The following is a 20,052-nucleotide window of genomic DNA, read 5'->3' as shown; positions in this document are numbered from 1 at the left end:
AAGATTGCTGTGGCTATCTGGGGTCTTTGTGGTTCCATATAAATTTTAAGATTATTTGTTCTAGTTCTGTGTAAAACATCATAGGTATTTTTGATAGGTATTGCATTGAATCTGTAGATTTGGGTGGTATGGACATTTTAATGATGTTAATTCTTCCTATCCATGAGCACGGTATATGCTTTCCTTTATTTGTATCTTCTTCACTTTCTTCAGTGTCTAATAGCTTTCTGAGTATAGATCTTTCACCTCCTTGATTAAATTTATTCCCAAGTTTCTTTCTTTCTCTCTCTCTTTCTTTCTCTCTTTCTTTCTTTCTTTCTTTCTTTCTTTCTTTCTTTCTTTCTTTCTTTCTTTCTTTCTTTCTTTCTCTTTTCTTTTTTTTGATGCAATTATAAATGGAATTGTGTTCTTAATTTCTCTTTCTGACAGTTCATTATTGGAGTACAAAATTGCAACTGATTTCTGAACGTTAATTTTGTATCCTGCTACTTTACAGAATTCATTTATCAGTAATAATATTTTGTGTGTGTGTGTTTGTGTGTGTATGTGTGTTTGTCTGTGTGTGTGTGTGTGTGTGTGTGTGTGTGTGTGTAGACTTTTGGGTTCTCTATATATAGTATTATATTAACTGTAAATAATGACAGTTTTACACCTTCCTTTCCAATTTGGATACCAATATATGTAAAGAACTCATACAACTCAATACCAAAGTAAAAGAAACAATCCAATTAAAAAATGGACAGAGGACTTGAATAGACATTTTTCCAAAGAGGACATACACATGACCAATAGGCATATGAAAAGATGCTCAACATCACTAATCATCAGAGAAATGCAAATCAAAACCACAATGAGATATCACCTCACTCCTGTCAGGATGGCTCTCATCAATAAATCAGCAAACAACAAGTGTTGATGAGGATTCAGAGAAAAGGGAACCCTCGTACACTGTTGGTGGGATTGCAAATTGAGCTGCCACTGTGAAAAATGGTTTGGATGTTCCTCATAAAATTAAAAATAGAATTACCTTACGGCCAGCAATTCCGCTAGTGGGTATTTATCCAAAGAAATCTAAAACACTAATTCAAAAAAATACATGAACCCCTATATTGAGGGCAGCATCATTTCCAATAGACAAGATATGAAAGCAATCCAAGTGTCCATCAATAGACAACTGGATAAAGAAGGTGTGGTACATATATACAATGGAATATTACTTGGCCATAAGAAAAGATGCTATACTGCCATTTGTGAAAACATGAATGAACCTAGAGGATATTATGCTAAGTGAATAAGTCAGACTGAGAAAGAAAACAAAAGCCATAGGATCTCACCAGTATGTGGAATCTAAAAACAAAATAAATAAACAAACAAAACAGAAACACACTCAGATGAAGAGAACAAACTGGTGGTTGCCAGAGGGGAGAGGGGTTGGGAGCTGGAAGAAAAAAGGTAAGGGGATTAAGAAATACAAAGTGGTAGTTACAAAATAGTCACAGGGATATAAAGTATAGCACAGAGAATATCGTCAATAATGTTGCAACAACTATGTATAGTGCCAGGTGGGTACTGAACTAATCAAGGGGATCATTGCATAAATTATATACATGTCTAACCACTGTGCTGTACATCTGAAACTAATATGAAATAATACTGAATGACAACTGTAACTGAAAAAAGTAAATACTTTAAAAATAAACACTAATGTAAAAAGGTATATTTCAACAGATGTCAAAATTTTGCTGTCATTATAAGAATAATGCATGTTTCAAGGCCAAATTATAAATGTGTTGGATAATTTTAGTGTGCTGCCTGAGTCCCAGCTTTCTTCTTTTCTCTAGGAAATACTAAATCGTCCAGCTCTGCTTCCTTCTTAAGATGGTTGTTAACCTTCCGTAGAGGGATTTTAAAAGCTGCTGTGTAACACCCTAATGCTCTGAATCATGTTACATTTCACTGCAAGTTAACCTTCATTTCTCCAAACATGGTTTCTGTCTTTTCCCCAAAACACCAGGTCTAATTTGATAGGGTAAGGAGCTTACTAACTGCTTTCTTATACCCAAGTCCCTGTGTTAGTAACCCATCTAAGATCCCATTTCTTTACAATTCAATTCCTGCCTTGCCTGGTCTTTCAGTTCTTTTTTCCCAAACCACATTTGTGTCTGTGGTTCTGCCACTAGTTGACCAACGCCATTACACTCCTTCCTGGGTAAACGAATAAACCTTGCTCCAGAATTCACCAGAAGCCATGATTTACCTGCCTGCTAAGATCAAGACACTTCAAATATTCATGCTGGGACATGGTACCAAAGTACTTCATGTGTTTATTGGGCTGTCTCCCATCACCAGCAAGCACAATGAGTTTCCCTAATAATTGGATTCTACAATCTAGTACTTTTACCAGTCCTGCTACAATTGCTCCTAAGACAAGAGATCCAAATTTATGGATGATCTGGTGCAATTATTTTGACAGTATTCCAGGGCATGAGATCCCAAAGGTACCTCAGGAAATCTCCGGGTGGAGTATAGGAGGAAGTCATATGCTTGGAGTTTCAGATTGGCCAGTTCTCCCTCCATTCATTATAATTGTATTTAATGCTTCTATATGGCACGCACTATGTTAGGAAGTTGAATTCAAAAGATCTTTTAAATCTTACAGTTCCACTCTTTAAAAATATTTTCAGAACAAGTATGATAGTAAAAAACTACTAATATTTCAAATTAGTAGAAAAAAGGAACAGAACTTTTTGTTTTATGCAACCTTACAAAGCTAATAGTGATTTTATTTATTAAGTAATTCCTATATGCCAAACATTTCACTAGGTATTTTAGATGTGATATTTCTTTTTATCTTCTCAACAAACTTCTTGTATAGGTACAATTGTTATTCTCGTTGTAAATATGAGGAAAGGCAACACATCCAGTAAGAGATGCAGCAAGCGCTGACCCAGGCAGTGTGTCTCCAGAACCTTCGGTCCTCCCCGCTGTGTTGGAAAGTGTAACCTCCAATCCTGAGCCCTTTAGACTAGAACCCTGATTAAAGGTGTGTCCATTTTCACTAGTTATTTCTTCATATAAGCAATATTTGAAAAGCTTTATTCTAAAAAAATATATGATTTAAATTATTCACTGAATTATTTATATATCCTGGCTTTAGAGTAAATACATATCTCTTAAATTTCACTTCAACACAGGCTCATTGTTTCTCTTTAAATCATTCTGCCAATGATTGTATAAGTCTTCTGCAAGCTAAGAAACTTCAATCTTCATGTGTAATTTTGTTAGAGATGAACTGTGGCGGATTTAATAAAACATTGTTGACATACCAGATTATTAAATCTTACTTGGAAATGACTAAATTGATTTTCATATGATGTCTGTTTCATAGACTAGAGGTAGACTGAATGGCATTGAAAAAATATATGCTGTATACATATAGTATTGATTTCTCTCTCCTTATTGGATTCCATCAAAATATATTGAACACAAATTTCTGCAAAGCAAATTCAGTTTCCCAATGAATTTCCTCATAAAATTAGAGATGTGGTCTTTCAGAACAAACTTTTTATTTATTTTTCACTTTTTCCAGATTTTTTTATTCAGTAGAGATGCAAAGTAGGAGCTCATAGGTCTTAGAATAAAGTCTTTAAAAGGTCATTTTAGAAATACATATTAAATTAATTTTTATTAGACATGGTTAATGGCATAACCATACCCACTAAAATCATATTAGTATTCTTTGAGACTTGTGCCACATAAGACTAAGTTCCTGGAATATGCTTTTCTTTCTTCTGTCTGGGTTCAGCTCAGTAGAGATTGGCACCAGTATATGCCAGTGAATGCTCCACAGAGGATATACTTTACTGATAGTATCACAAAATCATATCTGAGATAACAGGTAAATATTAGTAGAAAAATATAAGTAGAAGAGATATAAAGGTTTGCTGTCTAAATATTTTGCTGAAAATGACAAAAGGAAAACTTTTAGTTTGTATCTTCAAATAGTCACACATATTTTAATAGTTCACTTATATGTAGTGTTAAAGAGAAAGAAGCTATTAACTTATATATGGGTTTTTCAGATATATGAAATGTAATGTATAGGACTATGTAATAAATCCAGATAAAAATTACAGTAACGGGATCAAGAGAGTTAATATAGCTCCAGTGTATTAAAACTAAGATTACATCATTTTATTTTGTTCAATCACAGGATTACATTTTACGGGAATATTTAGAGATAGGAGCCCATCAAAAGGATAATGTTCAGAGTGGTAAATTATCTGAAAACCATTCACATTTGAAGAATAGCTAAAAAGGAGAGAATACTTATTAGGTTTACTGATGTCTGTTTTCAAACAACTGAATACCCATTATGAAAACAATCAAAAAAGAGGATTAGACATTAAAAAGTTGAACAAGTAACAGTTGAAAGTATGGCAGATTTCTGTTTACTGAAGAAGCAATTTTCTAACGATTATAATTGCTCCAAAATGAATCCTTGTGTCACAGATCTGTTCAACTAGAGGACTGAAAAATACCTCTTTCTTGCAGAAACCTTCCTTTATTTGGAGAAATTCTATAATGCTTTTTAAAAAAATGTGTTTTGTTTTCAAAGCAAAGGTAAAACCTAAAGAAATTTAGAAAGCACTACACGTGAAATCAGATTTAAATTAACATTAGTTCCAGGACACAAATAGTCACAAGAAAATTTTGATGTGCACCCAGGATTAGGAACCATGATGATTGACTTAGCTCAAAATGCTGGAGAAAATCTAATTACCAAGTTGGGGAAGATTCCTGGAGAGGGTGGTATCTAAACTATAATTTGAAGTATAAGAGGGGATAAATATACCAAAAATGGTTAACAGAGTGGGCAGGGCAGAAGCAGAAGAATAAGTAAACATCAGAACATAAAAGCATAGATAACTGCAGGGGTCTGTAGTACAAGGAAGACTGTAATGACAGGTAAATCCAAAGGTGAGGAGTGGCTCCTGGCTAAAATACGTGCACCTATGTTATTTTTGCAGGCCAACCATAGGTATTTAAAAAGGATTTACCTGGCAGGTTTCACAGGAAAAAGCTACCCTCCCCCACCAGATTTGTGCACAGCCAGTTCATTGTAGTCTCTCTGAAAGGACTTGCAGTCAAGCACTCAGGTCCCCCTGGTGGACCATGATCTTGTACATATCTGCATTCCTGGCCTGGGCCAGGCCTTCTTCAAGCCTCTGATCAGGAGAGGGGAGAAATCCTGATAATACTTTTCTTCATTCTGACTCAGTACTCAGTACTGTTCCGCTCTAGGCTTTCCCCTTCCACTCCCCCTCCTCAGCCTGTAGGTCCCTAAAACTGAAGGAGCTCTTTGTTCTAGCCTCCCTCAGTGGTGATGCAATTCCCAAGTCTGTAGTGATCTACTGACCCTCCACTGGTGCCATCCGTGGGGAAAACTGGAACAGTGGGGGATTCCATCCCTCTTGCTTATACTATCACACTAAGAGACTAAAGGCTGATTGTTACTTTCATTTCAGTTTGTTGTTTTAATTGGCAACTTTGACACCTGGCATCTCAGTTCTCTCCAGCTGAGCTCATCCCTGACAAAAGGAAGGAAGTGATCATTTGAAATCTAAATAGTGTGAAGTTTTTCATGAAAGTAATCTACGTGAGTAATGATAAGTGTCTTCAGCAGCGGTTACAGGAATGCCGGATACAGTTGGTAGCTGTCTAGGAGGTAGACTCCATAGAATTCGATAATTGATGATATGAGAGCATGGCAAGTCATGAAGAATAATCAAGGTGGAGGTTTTGATTTATGTCTTGGGCCGTCAGATGGCCTTAGTTGTTCACTCATATAATAAGTGATACTGAATGGTGAAACGGTTTGGTAGGGATCATTTAGGTTTGGGGTATGGTGACATGCTTGTGGGATATCCATATGAAAATGCACAGGAGTCAGTTGGACCAATCAGACATGTTTGAGAGAGAGAAAGAGTGTGTGTGTGTGTGTGAGAGAGAGAGAGAGAGAGAGAGAGAGAGAGAGAGGTAGACTATCTCTTTTAGTATAATCAGGGATAATTTTTTTAAGTAGTTAAATCATGACAGTATATAAAGTCATCAAGGAAAAGTGAGTATAAAGAGAAGGATTCTATGGCACGGCACCTTCTATTGAAGGTGTTGGCCTGGAGAGTGGCGCTAATAAAGTGTGCTAAGATATAGTAGTCAGTAGAAAATTTACCCATTGATTTCTGCCACTCAGTTTTAAGCCTCACCATATGGGTCTTTTCAAATTCCCCAAAACCCAAGTTTCTCCTTCTTTAAGGTCTCTGAAACAGGTTGTTGTCTCTACTTTGAAAACACCTGCTGCCTGCCTTCCCCGACATCTGCTAGGCATCTATTATCTACTTGCTGGCTTCAATTTATTATTTTATTTTATTTAAGATTTTTATTAAAAATATAGCTGACATACAATATTATATTAGTTGCAGAGGTACACTATAGTTATTCAACATTTATATACCTAAAGAAGTGATCACCATGATAAGTCCAGCAACCATCTGACACCATACTATGCTATCACAATATTATGGACTAGATTCCCTGTGCTGTATGTTACATTCGCATGACTTATTTGTTTTATACCTCAAAATCTGTAATAGTAAAAATCTGGACCTCTTGTTCACCTTCACCTCCTCCCCTTTTCACGTTTTGCAATTAATGTTGAAGTTCAATATTATTTTACACTAATTTTAGGTGTACAGCATAGTGGTTAGATATTTATATATTTTAAGAAAATTTGCAGACATTACCCTTAGTAATATTTTTATACATATATCCCCTTGGGCAAGGGAAGTAAGATTAAAAATAAATGTATGGGATTATATCAAACTAAAAAGTTTTTTCACAGCAAAGGAAACCATCAATAGAACAAAAAGGCATTCCACTGAATGGGAGAAGATATTTGTCAATGATACATCTGATAAGGGGTTAATGTCCAAAATTTATAAAAAACTCATTCAGCTCAACACGAAAAAAACATAAAACCCTATTTAAAAATGGGCAGAGGACATGAAAAGACATTTTTATAAAGAGGACATACAGATGGCAAACAGACATATGAGAAAATGTTCAACCCTACTAATTGTTAGACAAATGCAAATAAAAACCACAATAAGATTTCACCCTAGTCAGAATGGCTATCATCAATAAATCAATAAATAACAAGTGCTGGTGAGGATGTAGAGAAAATGGATCCCTCGTGCACTGCTGGTGGGATTGCAGCCTGGTGCAGCCACTATGGAAATCATTATGGATCTCAAAAAACTGAAAATAGAACTACCTTATGACTCAGCAATTCGACTCTTAGGTATCTATCCAAAGAAATCCAAAACACTAATTGAAAAAAATTTATGCACCCCTATGTTTATTGCAGCGCTATTCACAATAGCCAAGACATGGAAACAATCGAAATGCCCATCGGTAGACGACTGGATTAAGAAACTGTGGTACATGTACACAATGGAGTATTACACAGCCATAAAGAAGCATGGAATCTTACCATTTGCAATGATATCGATGGACCTAGAGAACATTGTGCTAAGTGAAATTAGTCAATCGGAGAAAGACAAATACCAGAAGATCTCACGTATATGTGGAATCTAGAATAAATGAACAAACTAATCAGAAACCGTCTCAGAGATATAGAGAAAAACCTGAAGGTTGCTAGATGGGAGGGGGAGGATGAGGGAGAAGGTGAGGGAATTAGAAAGCACAATCGGTAACCAAAAAATTTCCACAGGAATATGAAAGACAGTTTGAGGAATATAATAAATAATGTTGTAAAGATTTTGCAGGGTACTTGATGGACATTTGTCTTGTTAGGGAGACCACTTTACGGACAGTGTAGGTGCCTGACGACTGCAGTGTACACCTGAAGCTAAATAATAATGAATGTCAACATATATATATGATGTAGAATACAGCATAAAGAACAGAGTCAGTGGAACTGTAACTGCTATATACAATGTCAGAGGGGTAGTAGATTGGGAGAGGGAGGTTATCACTTTGTGAGGGGTATAAATGTCTAACTAGTACATTATTTTGTACACCTGAAACTAATAGGAAAAAAAAAAAAAAAGAAGTGATCCCTCTGACTACTCTGGTACCCACCTGGCACTATACGTGGTTATTACCATATCATTGACTATATCCTTATGCTTTACTTTACATCCCCATGACTATTTTGTAACTACCACTTTGTAATTCTTAATCCCTACACCTTTTTCACCCTGACCTCAACCTCCTCCCATCCTTTACCCACGCAAATCTAGTACCCATCTGACACCATACATAGTTATTACAATATGATTGACTATATTCCTTATGCTATACCCTACATCCCCATGACTATTATACTTTTTAACAACCAGCTTGCACTTCTTAATCCCTTCCCTTTTTTTCACCCACACGCCAACCACCCCTCCCATCTGGCAACCATCAAACAGTTTCATGTATCTGTGAGTTTGTTTCTGTTTTTGTTTGTTTATTTTGTACTTTAGATTCCATATATAAGTGTAATCACATTGCATCTGTCTTTCTCTGTCTGACACACTCCCACTCAGCACAGTACCCTCCAGGTCCATCCATGCCACCTCAAATGGCAAGAACTCATTCCCTTCCATGGCCAAGCAATATTCCATTGTATATATGTACCACCTAATGTTTATCCATTCATCCATTGACAGACACCCAGGCTGTGTCCCCATCTTGGCCATTGTAAACAATGCTGCAATGAATGTATGGATGCACAGGTCCCTCAGAGTAACATTTCAGGTTTCTTCAGATAAATACCTGAAACGGGATTACTGGGTCCTTCTTTGTCTCTTGTTATAGCCTTTGTTTTAAAGTCAAATTTTTCTGGTATAAGTATTGTTACCCCTGATTTTTTCTGTTCCATTTCATGAAATAACTTTTAAATCCCTTTACTTTCCATCTATGTTTGTCTTTCAATCTAAAGTGAGTCTCTTGTAGCCAACATATGTAAGGGTTTTGTTTTTCTTATCCATTCAGCCCTCCTATGTCTTTTTTTTTTAATTAAAGTTTATTGGAGTGACAATTGTTAGTAAAGTTACATATGGATAAAGGAGTTGTAGTATATTTACACAATGGAATAGTATTCAGCCTGCTATGTCTTTTGATTGGAACATTTAATTCATTTACATTGAAAGTAATTGTTGATAGATATGTAGGTAGCTATTGCTGTTTTATTTGTATTTTGATTTTTTTCCCCTGACTTAAAGAAGTCCCTCTAACGTTCTTGTAATATTGGTTTAGTGGTGATGAACTCCTGTAGCATTTTTTTTTTTTTTTTTGTCTAGGAAGGTCTTTATCTCTCCTTTGATTTTAAAGGATAGTCATGCTGACTAGAGTATCATTGGTAGTACGTCTTTGCTTTTCATCACTGAATATTTTCTGCCAATCCCTTCTGGCCTGCAAAGTTTCTGTTGAAATCAGCTGACAATGTTATGGGGGATCCCTTATAAGTTACTGGTTGCCTTTCTCTTACTGCTTTTAGGGTTCTCTCTTTGTATTTAACACTTGCCATTTTAATTATAATGTGTCTTGGTGTGTGGCTGTGTGGGTTCATATTGTTTGTGACTTCCTGTGCTTCCTGAACTTGTATGTCTATTTCCTTTGCTGGGTTAAGAAAGTTTTCAGTCACTATTTCTTCAAGTAGGTTCTCAATCAGTTGTTTTCTCTCTTCTCCTTCCGGTACCCATATGATGCGAGTGTTGTTACGCTTAATGTTGTCCCAGAGGTCTCTTAAACTATCCTCATTTTTTTTTTTTTTTTTTTTGGGGGGGGTGCTTCTTTTTCTTTCAGTTGCTTCAATTGAGTGTTTTCTATTAATTTGTCTCTCAAATTATTGATTTGATTCTCTGCTTCATTTAGTCTCCTGATAATTCCTTCCTGGCAGTCTTCATTTCAATTATTGTATTTTTCGCTTCTGACTGTTTATTTCTTTATGGTTTCTACATCCCTTTTTTATGCTTGCTCTCTGTTAAAGTTCTCACTAAGTTCCTGGAGCATCCTTATTACCATTGTTTTGAACTTTGTCTATGGTAGGTTGCCTTTCATTTGGGACATATTTCTTGTTTCCTCATTTTGGCTGCCTCTTTGTTTTCTTTTTTCTGTATCAGGTAGATTTTCTATTTCTCCCAGTCTTGGCCTGGTGGCCTTATGTAGTGGGTGTCCTATGAGACATTGGCACAGTGTCCCTGGTCACCTGCTCCAGGTGCTCTAGGAGTGTCCCTTGTGTGACTTGTGTGAGTTCTCCTGTTATAGTTGAGCCTTCATTGCTAATAGCACATCAATTGGTAGCATTGGCTCTCAGGGTGATTGGCTCTGGGGTTTGGCTATGTACACAGCTGATGGGGTACTGTGCAGGGGAGCTTACCACTTAGAATGGGATTCACAAATGTCGGCTCTGGTTCCTGTTGAGATTACCATTTGTGTGTGCCACTTGTGGGCCTTAATTGGGCAGTGCTCTGCTGTGGTTTAAAGCTAACCTCCAAGTATGTTTGTTCTTGGGCCTCTTGGTAGGGGCTCTGGTGCAAGCTGAGGTCACCGACTGCCTGTGACTCATTGGGGACTACTTGGTAGGAGTTACAGAGTGATTGTCAGTTGTTTGCTGCCTGTTCTGTACCTGGAGGCTCATGGGAGAAGCCACACTGTGAACTCAGGATGTCTCTGCCACCAGTACCAGGCCTGGGGACAGCTGCCACTAGTACCAGGGCACCCCAAAGCCTGCTACCACCTGCTATCTCCCTTACAGTTCAGTGATTGATAAAGCTTCATGCAGTACATGAGTTGGGTGAGGCAGGGTCTCAGGGATTCACTAGAATGGGAAGAGTTGTGGTCACCAGGTTAATGTAAATGCTGGCTTGGTGCCAGTGCTGAGCCTGGAGCTACTCAGCAAAAATCTCAGAAAGACCAATGCTATTCACCTCCCCCATCTGGGGCCTGCTGACTCCAGTAGTTTTCCAAGAATAAATGTTATGTGGGTGGGGCTGGCTGCTCATGAGAAAGTGACTCTGGCATTTGAGGAGTTGGGAGGGGCGGGGTCCCAGTGGAGCTCACCAGACCAATTCAGATTCAGATTTGGCCACGGGCATGGGGAAGGGGCTTATCACAGGAAAGATGGCATACCACCTGCCTGCTGTATGGGAGAAGGACCCCACACAGGGAAAATGGTGACTGTCCTCCAGTATTCACCCCAAAGACACACACTTCAGTCTGCCCCTTGTTTGTACCCAATGACCCCCAAATCACAGTCCCTCTGCCACAGCCTAGGGCAAGTGCCTATGAGTGAGTAATTCTGTGCACAGACACTTTAAAAAATCATCTGGGTTTCCTGCAACCTTCTGTCCCACCTGGATGGTCAGAAGCCTCACTGATTTTTCACAGCCAGGTGTGTGGGGCCTCCTCTTCCCAACACAAGTACTCCAGGCTAGGGAATCTGGTGTGAGGCTGTGGTTTCTTGCTCCTCTGAGGGGACGCATCTGCAGCCGAGTTATTCCTCCTGATTCTCTACCACCACACAGAGATTTAGGGCCTGTTTCACATCTCCACTTCTCCTACTTGTCTCCTTATGTCTTCTTTATGCATTTACTTATTTAAAAGAGAGAGAGAGAAAGAAAGAGAGAGAGAGTAAGTGAGCCTATAAGCTCCATTTTTTGTTATTGTTGGTAAATTCAATTTGTATTGCTTATAATGGAAAGCAAGAGAAAGATAAAAATCAATTGCTAAGTTTACAGAAAATAAAAAATATGTTCATGGAAGGAAACATGCACAGTCTTTACTCTACCATCTTGGATCTTTGTTGCTGGCTTCAATTTAAAAATACTTTCCTCCCCTAAGGTGTATAGAAAAAAAATCAAGAGAGTGGAACTAGACAATCTGTACTCAAATTCCATCTCTTTGCACTTAAAAACTTTGTGACATTGGCAAGTCTCTTAGCCTCTCTGCACTTCAGCCTCCTTCTTTGTAAAATAGATAATAATGGTTGACTACCTAAAGCACACAGAGCAGTGCTGGTCCAGCATAAATGCTCAGTCAATATTATTAGCCATTATTGTGTTGCCCTCTCAGCACTTTGTCTCTTTTCTACAGTAGCCTGGAAAGCCTATAAGAGGAGAGATCCTGGCTATCTTTTTATTACTCTTTATTCAGAGCGTGGGCCATAGTAGGGTACTCAATAAATGATGGTAGAATATGTGACTCAGGATTTTTTTTGCTTTCAGCTTAGTTGCAAGTGGAAGTTTTCATCATCTTTGGGTATGTCTTTGGGAATGTTCAAAGGATATATTCATTAATCAGGTTATACCTGGTTTCATCTAATTAACTTTGGTTCTAAACAGCGTGAGAATCCATGGTTTCCAAGTCTAGTTTGTTTTTCAGTTCAGAAAATTTGACTTTTTTTTTTTTAATGGCCACATTCCTTCTGATTCAGTTGACTTGTTTTCTACCTTTGGAGTAACTCTAATTTACAGATGAATCTCAAAAATGTGACCTACTGATCTATCTCTTTGACATACTTTATATTTTCCAGTTTGGGTAGTATTTTTCAGTAGTGGTTTCTAGCTCGCAATTTACTTTCTATAGAACAATTCTAATTTTTATTTATTCCAGGGTACACTTAATTTCTGGTGCATTTATTTATTTGGTTTTGTTTGTTTATATACATAGTTTTTCATTCTATTCTTCTCTATTAATTGTCAAGTCTATTATTATTATGGTCTACATTATCCCTGCATTTTTCTCTTATTTAACAGAGATAATTGTCTCTTAAAATTCTTTTAGGTATATTAAGCAGGTATTGTGTGTGTGTGTGCGTGTGTGTGTGTGTGTGTGTGTGTATTATTATTTTTTCTTTTTTACGAGGTAGCTCACTTATAAAGTAGAATTTTCCTCATTCATTCATATGAGGCTATCCCTTTTCTTTTCCTTCCTTCCTCCCTTCCTCTCTTTTGGATTTGGCTATTTTTTCTAGATTGAATATTGGTTTATCTAGATTTATATGACAATTATCAGACTTATCTTTTAATCTATAGTATTCACATATTTTGTCACCATTTTCTACCATTAAGTCCTAAACCCAGAGAACACTGTGAGAAACTTATACAGTTTCTAGGTAAAACAGGTACACTCAATGCATGCTGCATATTTTAATTCAAACCATAGTATAATTTTTCCAGTAGAGCAAAGGGCAATCCCAGCCAAAGCCAAGAGCAGTTTCTGTGGAGTCATGACTAAGAAAACAAGTTGGAGGTTAGGCAAACCTATGAGTTAAAGAACACTATTCCTGGGGTTCTAAAACTGCCTGGACATATAGATGCAAACAAAAGCATTGGCCAAGATAACTTTCTGCCCTCTGTCCACACTTTAGAGACTTGTGCTTCCCTCAGTCCATTTATCTTCTTAATAATTGTTTTCTTTTATGATGCTATTTCCCCAGCCATATATCTTGATGGCAGATAGAATCAAGTAAGCTGATAAATTACAGATAACAGTGTAGTCTCAGTGTATGAGTGTCTCAGTGTAGTCAATGAATGGCCCCCAAATTTATTTCATTTTTTCCACCAGAAAATACTGATAAATTGAAATACGGAGGCCTGAAACTTTCTTATGACACAGGGAGATGTAATGATTGAGGGACATCATTTGCTTGATTAGAGCCAAAACTATATGGTTCACAGAAAAGATGACCACAAACTGGGAAAAAAGGCAAGTCATATACATATTTCCTTAATAAAAATCACCATATTTATATTTGTTGACATAATAGGAGGATGCAACTTGATGACAACACACACTAATTAAGCTATAGTATAGGGATTCATGACTAACAGTACACTAAAACAATGAACGTAAAAAAAAATAAAAGTTTTAATCAGGTGTATAAAGTAATAAAATAATAAACTCCATAAAATAACAAGGCAAAAGAGCAGAATTAGTAGCTAAAGGAAATTCTGAATATTACTTAAATGAGGATGTAGGAAATAAAAACCACAAAATCAAGAATTTAATTTTATTTTTTCCTGTGGTTCCTATAAACTCTGTTAATTTTAATTCTTATGATGGTGCTCAGGGCTAAAGTTAGTATTTCACTTCACCTGGATAGCCCCAATTTATTGCCTACTTGGGACCTAGAAAACAAGAATATTTCCTCTTTTTGCAAAATAATACCATTTATAGTGCATCTGATGACCACGTTATAGCATTACTGAATATAATGATTAATTGTAGACTCAGTACACTTTTGTTCTTCCAACTCAGTTTATATTATTAACTGCCCCACTTATTGGTGATAATTCTGTGTGCATCACCAGTCTACAGTGGCTATATTTAATGGTTCAACTTGGAAGGACTTGAATTCTGTTTAATGCAAGTTTATTGAAAGTATCTAGCTTTGCTCAGGGTATGCTGGCTACCTTAATGTCTTCCTCTGATAGTAAGACTATTCTAATATTACTTGAAAAATTGTATGGACCAACTTAGTAAATTTGTATTAGTTTTAATAGTTTTTTTTTTTTTCTTTTTAAGACCCATATACCACATGGTTATAGATTCCCTAAATAATAACAGTATCTTATTGGCTATAGAAAAATGGAGAATCTCAGATAGAGTGTATAAATTTAGATCAAAATTTGAAATTGAAGTGTACTTTAGTTTGTAAATATACTTAATCTAAATCAAAATATAATGTGAACCACCTTATCTGCCACTATAGAGTGTCCACAGCGTTAGAAACTGAATGAAGTCAACAAGGAAAAATAATTCATTTATTTCTTTATTCAACAAGTATTTACTGAGCATCTAACATTGTTATGTTATCTTCTGAGTAGCACCTAATATGAGTTATGTTATCTTCTAAGTGCTGAACAGTGGTTAACAAATAAAAGTCCCTACCCTCACCGAAGCTGTATTCAATATTATGGAGTATTGACATTCCTCAACTGTATCCTTCAAGTAGGCTGAATTGTCCTTGTTAGAGTCAGCTCAGATTGAATTCAATTAAACTCATTTAAATGTAAAAAATCCTATTATTTGGGAGAAGAGTAGAAACTGTACTTGAAATTGCACCTATGTCTAAAAGGAATGGTGTTTTCAAACTTAAAATATTTTTAGCATCGTTCTTGAAATAAAAGCCCTGACATTATGTTTCTTACCAAGTAAACACTTACTGACAAATCCAACCATTACAACTAGATAGCGAAAAATAAAAAATATTTTGTGTATTTTGACCTTATACAATGCAGTGAGAATCATCCTAAATGAGTAAGTGAAACTGAAATCTCCCCCTAACACCGTGTCTATATAACACATGATTGCGGTTAAAGTAATTGGCTCTGGAAAAAAATGGTTAAACTAAATTATTTCACTCACAAACATGCCTGAAGAAAAAACCAAAGAAATTGTTCAAGAATTCAGTTTTAACTTATTCGTTCATTTATTAATCCATCAACAAATACTTGTTGATTCCTACTGGGTAATAGGGACATAAAAATACTTGATGAATAACTGTGTCCTAGAACAAATATTAATCTATTAAAATTTTAAATATTCCAAATTTACAAATACACACATAATTGGTGAAATGTGAATGGATATATATATATATATCCTGGTATGCTAAAATAATTTGTAAATTACAAAGCTAGACTTTTAGTTTAGTTCTGTCTTATGTATGTGGCATATTAATCATTAGTATTGAATGAAACTGACTTTTTACTTCTTTATACCCACTCAGTATAGTATCAGGAATATACTCAATATTTGAGCTCTGAGTTTTAGATTTGGCAGAAATATATTAGCTTATAAATTTAAATGAAACTTTAATAATCATAATACTTTTCAGAAATGCATCTACCACCTCACACTTGTCTACCACCTCATACATGTTCATTGACTGACATATATAAATCAAATAATATGGTACCTAAGATGTATTTCTTACGTTAAATGTTCTCTGTGATTCTTTTGTTTTATATTAGTTTGTTTCACTGTTATTTCATGATTTCAGTGAATAATTGTATTTCAGAGTAACCATATCAATGTTGATTTTAATGACAGAACTTCTATATCTAAACATATATATATGTGTGTGTCACCAAGACATCCTTTATACTTACAGGGATATGTTTATAGATTCTATTATGTATACTTCAGTGCTTTGTTTTTTGAACCCAAAAAGAACTGAATAACATAAAATCTTATGTGATGGCACTGAAGATATGTATAAAATAAAGAAGTGAAATAATGAATAAAACATTCAAAGGGACAAAAGATACATGATTTTTACTGGTCTGATTAAATTATTCTAATCTTAAACTAGAATGTTAATCTTACCTAAATAATAAAATTCATGTTTTAATTTTAAGCTCTTTAGAGAGTGGAAGTGTAGTTCTCTAGATTGAGACACATACATGACCAAGCACCTAAAATCTATTATCAAACCACATAAAATCATAAATGGGAATTTGCTGTTAATTCTTAGCAAGGGAAATATTGAATATCTATATTTACCCTTTCCTCTCTCTGTTCTATCTCTGCTTCTATCAAAGGAAACATTTTCTTATGTACTCAGTCCATATTTATCATGGATGTTAGCTGTATTTCATATCTTTTATTCTGCCGACAGGGGGCAAAATAACAGAAAGAAGCCCTCTATCTGCAGGCTAGCTCTACTGTTCATACTTCATATGTAGTAATGATCAGTTTACTGCCTCATAAGTCTGAAAATAACTTCTAAGAGTGTAGAATGGACAGATGACTCCGGGCAAAATTAAAATGATTTGTGTATATTTGGCATGGTAAATTACTTCATAAAATATTTACTACACTATAACTTGTTAAAAAGAAAGGGAAACATCAAGGCCAATGGTTTAGCTTAAGTCCAGCTGGAAAGCAGAGCCTGAGCCCTGGGTTGGTATGCAGGAGCAGTGCCCTTAGAGCATATCGCACTAGCTGGAGACGGGTACAAGAGAGGTCTAAGAGACAGTCAGAGTCCGGGATATTGGGATTTATTAAATCATGGTTAGGTGGCTGGTGTGTATTTTTTTCTTTTTTTTAATTTATTGGGGTGACAATTGTTAGTAAAATTACATAGATTTCAGGTGTACAATTCTGTATTACATCATCTATAAATCCCATTGTATGTTCACCACCCAGAGTCAGTTTTCCTTCCATCACCATATATTTGATCCCCCTTACCCTCATCTCCCATCCCCCACCCCCCTTAGGTAGAAAGCCATTGGTGCAAGGATGCAATCAGGGTTGCTATTATAAAATGCTTTAGCTATTAGTTGGAGAGTACATTTTAGAAGAAGAATGGTGGCAAGAAAACCAGATAAGACAGTTTTGCAGTAGTCCAAGTGATAGATGATAATGTCTTTAGCTAGTGTTTAAAGAAAGTGGACAAGGGGAGAATTTAGTTTGGAGAATGATAACCAAGACCTTGTTAATATATTGGTTTTTGTTGAAAAAGGAGGAATCATGGTAGATACCTAGATATTTCACTTGAGTAATTTAGTAGCTGATGGTGCTATGTACTAAGATAAAAAAGGCTTTTGGGGAACCAGCCTGAGGAAGAAATCAAGAGCTCTAATTTGGCTATGTTAAATATGAAATGCTGCTTAGGGAACATATAAGCATTTATTTACTTATTGGTACACAAAAGCTTTACATAAATAATATAGACTGCTTGATGAGTTTGGAAAGAAATATACATCTATGAAACGATTACTATAATCTATGTCATAAACCTATCCATCACCTCCAAAAGTTTCCTCCCATCCATTTTATTTATTTATTTATTTATTTATTTATTTATTTATTTATTTATTTATTTATGATAAGAGCACTTAACATAAGATCTAGTCTTTTAGCAAATATTTAAACATACAATACTATATTGTTAAGTATAGGCACTATGCTGTATGGTAGATCCCTAGGACTTCTTCATGTTGTATTATATAACAGAAACTTCGTACACTTTGACTAAGACTTTCCTGTTTCCCCTTCCACCCAGCCCTTGGTAGCTGCCATTATACTCTGCTTCTATGAGTTTGACTATTTCAGATTCATCATAAAAGTAAAATTATATAGTATATTTCCTTCTATGTCTGGCTTATTTCACGTAGCAAAATGTCTTTCAGTTTGATCCACATTGTCATAAATAGTAGGATTTCTGTCTTTACGAAGACTGAATAATGTTGCCTTGTATGTAGATACCACATTTTCTTTATCCATTCATTTATCAGTGGCCATTTAGGTGGCTTCCACCTACCATATAACAACACAATGATATAAAATAAAAATTAATTAAAATTAAATGTATAAACATCAAGTTCACAAATACAACATTGGGTATAATAGGCAAGTTGTAAGAGAATTTGTAGGTCTAAGAGTAACATATGTATCAAAACATATTAAAAATACAAATTTATACTAACCTTAAGGTATTATTTACCTCTAGGTTGGGAAGAAAAGGAATAGGAGAGGGGAATGAGGGAGATTTAATGATAGTTATGAGTATTCTGTTATATATATAGATAAAGATGTATATCTAATCTATATCTACATATCTATATTTCTAGATAGATAGATAGATAGATAGATAGATAGATAGATAGATAGATAGATAGATATCTCCAATACAGCAAAATGTTAACATTTCGAACTAATATCTAAATTCAGGAGCAAGTCTTAAAAAGGATTAGAATAGGACTTTCAGATAGGGCTTAAGTGATTCCGTTGGTGAGAAGAAGAATGATTATGAGACAGAGGAATCTGGCAGGAAATGATAAACATTAATCATGAGACAACTTTGGCCATTTTCAAATTTCTTGCAACTTTTGGCACATATAATTATGATCTTCAATATTTTTGGGAACACTTACTTCAATTATATGTTCTAACCAACAAAAAGCCATCACTTTCATGATTCCTAAATATAGAATTTAACAATAGCAAATTAGTGTGGTGTTGTGATGATAGAATTTTAAAATAGGAATAGTTTTTATTTGATTGCTTTAAAAGGTTTTTAATTATAAATTATCATAGATTGTAAAACTAATCGTTATTTGGATTGTGTCTACATTTAAGAAAACATTATCATGAGTAGCAGTGAGATGTATCTTAAATTCTTCTCACCAAATACTCTCTGTGATACCTGAAGGGTAGTATGTGTAATGTCTAAGAGAGTGCTCTGAGACAGACTCTCAGGTTTCTACACTGACTCTGCTATTTTCTAGTTGTGTGACTGACACTGGACGAGAACTTCTCTAAGCTTCTCTACCCACATCTGTAGTGACACAAAGGATACTAGTCTGTGTGCGATGTCAGAGGGATAGTGGATGGGGGAAAGGGGGTTGACACAGTGTGAGGGATATAAATGATAAACATCTAAGTATTACTTTGTTTTGTGCACCTGAAACTAATAAAAAAACAAAAAGAAACAAACAAAGAAAAAAACAAAAGCAATGGGGAAACAAAAAAAGAATAGTAGTGATTTCAAGAGAAATTTTTGTTTGTTAAAATAGATACTGCACATATACCACTTAGAATATTACTCAGTAAAGTTAGCTACTATTACTATGACTTGTAGTTGCTTTAATTTTAGGAACATTTTATAATCAGAATACTAGTTCTGTGATGTTGTTAATGTTACATATAAATATAACTTACGTATGAACACAAAATTGGTAAAAAGTTCAACAATTCATTTCCTCATGTTACTTTCTTACAAGTGAAAGAAAAAAATAATACAGCTATTCAAATATATGTTCATTATCTTTCTCAATTAACAGGGAGATTTCTGTCGACAGGTAGATGGGCAAACTGGGAAGAAAAGGGGAATAAAAAAAAAAGATAAAGGGAGAAAAAGACAAAAAGAGTGAAGAGAGAAGGAAAGAAGAGAGGCACTAACTACCTTTCCAGCAATTTACATACTGAATACCCATAACTCTACTTTCTCCATCTACTAGGTCAGCATTT

Source organism: Rhinolophus sinicus, linkage group LG02 (assembly GCF_036562045.2).
Source record: "Rhinolophus sinicus isolate RSC01 linkage group LG02, ASM3656204v1, whole genome shotgun sequence".
In the NCBI taxonomy this organism is placed as follows: domain Eukaryota; kingdom Metazoa; phylum Chordata; class Mammalia; order Chiroptera; family Rhinolophidae; genus Rhinolophus; species Rhinolophus sinicus.
This window is presented reverse-complemented; position numbering follows the sequence as displayed.